Source organism: Symphodus melops (genome assembly GCF_947650265.1).
Source record: "Symphodus melops genome assembly, chromosome: 1".
NCBI lineage: Eukaryota > Metazoa > Chordata > Actinopteri > Labriformes > Labridae > Symphodus > Symphodus melops.
Genome location: NC_136691.1, coordinates 32,575,396 through 32,578,103, shown reverse-complemented (window position 1 = coordinate 32,578,103; position 2,708 = coordinate 32,575,396). Strand labels below are relative to the sequence as shown.

At 35.9% G+C, this 2,708-nt stretch overlaps 1 long non-coding RNA gene across 1 annotated transcript; it reads left to right on the top strand.

Annotated features, from left to right (window-relative positions):
* The first annotated feature begins 459 nt into the window (after window positions 1-459).
* On the top strand, window positions 460-1,581 carry LOC306833329. The gene is made up of 2 exons (XR_013780341.1): window positions 460-1,288; window positions 1,525-1,581. It is a non-coding gene; the product is annotated as an uncharacterized lncRNA (long non-coding RNA).
* Window positions 1,582-2,708: the final 1,127 nt, after the last annotated feature.

The following is a 2,708-nucleotide window of genomic DNA, read 5'->3' as shown; positions in this document are numbered from 1 at the left end:
CCTGGGAAGATTCCAAGTGGAGATATCAAGGTGGGAGACATTTCAGTTGATGACCCAGAAGTTCGTACGGTCTTTGTACATGCGACCTTGATGACAGAAGATTCACTGCTCAATCGTTTCATGAAGTTCTCTAGTTGGACAGGGTTAGTAAAAGCCATCGCTAGACTCAAAAGAAGAGTTAGAGAACTAAAGGGTTTGACTCCAAGAACCAATGAAGCTGCAACTCTTGAGGAAAGAAAGAGTGCAGAACTGACAATCATAGGCATTGTTCAAAGGGCTACCTTCTCTGAAGAAATCCAAAGTCTTCAATGCAAGAAGGAAATAAGCAAGGGAAAGACCAACAGGCTTTACAAGCTGAATCCTTTCTTGGACGAGCAAGGTATCTTGAGGGTAGGAGGTAGACTTCAACATGCTGCTTTGCATCCGTACATCAAGCATCCAACAGTTTTGCCAAAGACCAATCACATACTGACGATGAAGTCTTCAATAATCTTACCACCACCTGGAGAGTTTGTGAAGGAAGACTTATATCTTCGCAAAAGATGGCATAAAGTGCAACATTTGGCCAACGAATTCTGGTCCAGATGGAAAAAGGAGTACATGTTAGATTTACAACAGAGACAAAAATGGCACAAGACACAGAGAAATGCAAGGATTGGTGATATAGTGATCATACAAGATGAAAATGCACCACGAAATGAATGGAAATTGGCCAAGGTCACAGACGTGTTCCCTAGTGAGGATGGATGTGTGAGAAGGCTACAATTGCTGATCAGTGATTCTGCTCTAGATTCTCAAGGAAAGAGACTCGCCAAGCAAACATACCTCGAGAGGCTTATTCACAAGACTGTCACTCTACTTGAAGCCGAGTAATGTAGCAACCAACTCTCTTTGACTCATTCGTTTATAAGGTTCTTTGGATAAAATCACCAGTGATTTGGTGGGAGTGTAGCTGCCATCAGAGTCAGTTTGGCCTGCACAGTTTAATTTCTTAATTTAGAGTCAAATATTACAATGACCTCCGTTTAATAAAGGATTACTTTAGTTTATAATATTAAGTTAATTAAGAATAGTTTTCTGAAGGTTTCGATTATTCTGTCAGGTGGAACTATTGTTCTGTGTGCAGTTTGGGGTAGGACATTTTAGTGAGTGACGTTCCTCACCTCGCTACGGGAGGCAGAACACGTGAGCGATTCGTTGTAGGAGGATGTTCGAGTGGTTTTGAGCGTTGAGACTGACACAGAAGCAAGATTTCTTTCAACCCCCTTTGGTTAATGTGGCCAATGAGGTAAATCGTTTGTATATTTGTTGTTTATATACTATAACCTACTTGTAGCTAATCGCTAATGCGTTTTTGTTAAGCTAAGTAGCTAACAGAATGACATCATGACAGTTTGTTTAACATGACAGTTGAAGTCAATGTTATCAACATTGTGTGAATATGTCAATTTGTGTTTATTATGTTTTGATGATTATTCTCTGTGAGAATGCTCTCTTATTTTCTGTTTTTGTATTTTGCTTTAGTTCTCACGGCATGATTGACGGCATGAAAATGCAAATAAATGCCTGTAGCACAAAGGACACCTTGGTTTCATGATTTCAACTGGAGGGGCGTTACATATAAAGTTAGAATATTTACAAGTATAAAGTTATATATTTACAAGTATAAAGTTATACATTTACAAGTATAAAGTTATTCATTTACAAGTATGAAGTCATACATTTACAAGTATAAAGTCATACATTTACAAGTATAAAGTCATACATTTACAAGTATAAAGTTATATATTTACAAGTATAAAGTTATACATTTACAAGTATAAAGTTATTCATTTACAAGTATAAAGTTATATATTTACAAGTATAAAGTCATACAGTTACAAGTATAAAGTTATTCATTTACAAGTATAAAGTTATATATTTACAAGTATAAAGTCATACAGTTACAAGTATAAAGTTACAATATTTACAAGTATAGTCATTTAATTCAGTTTATTTTTCACAAATATTAAATACTTCCTTCTGTATTGAGTAACACAGGTTGAGTATTAACTGATCAGCTCTCAACCTGACGAGTTCTCAATAGATTAGTTAAAGTATCACTATCAGGAAAAGATGCTGTAATAAGAAAAAACCACACTGATTTAGAGGGACTCGTCTCTTTATGGGAAGAGGAATTGTCTTCGAGGTTTCCCCTTTCATCATTTGCAATCAGGTGGATGGCTGCTCTTCTCATACCACTTTTTAGAAGTTTTTTAAAGTAGTTCGAACAATCTGTCTTTTATCCAAAATGACTTTTCATAAAATTATCACATTTTAATCTCCTAATTTTGACATTGTATCTCATTGTATGTCATAATAACATTTTTATGTTCTTTTGTTTTCTCATAATATGTAGTTTATACATATATATTTTTGGCTTTCATAGTGTTGTTTTTTTTGCTGGTCGAAACGTTATAGATAGGCTAAGGGATGTTTATAACGCTTTTATTTTCCACATCATTGCTCAGCATGTTTCCCTTTTCTTCAGACATTTCCAGAGTTTTCAACTTGGCAACTTTCCCGAATGCATCAAAACAAACACTTACATTTGGAGCAATACAAAGCTGAGCTGTGACACGTAAACATGATGTGAGTGATGGCGGCTCGGCTGTTAAATACACGTTAAAAGCCTCTCCATCGGAGCTGGAGCAGCATTCTTTGTTGGC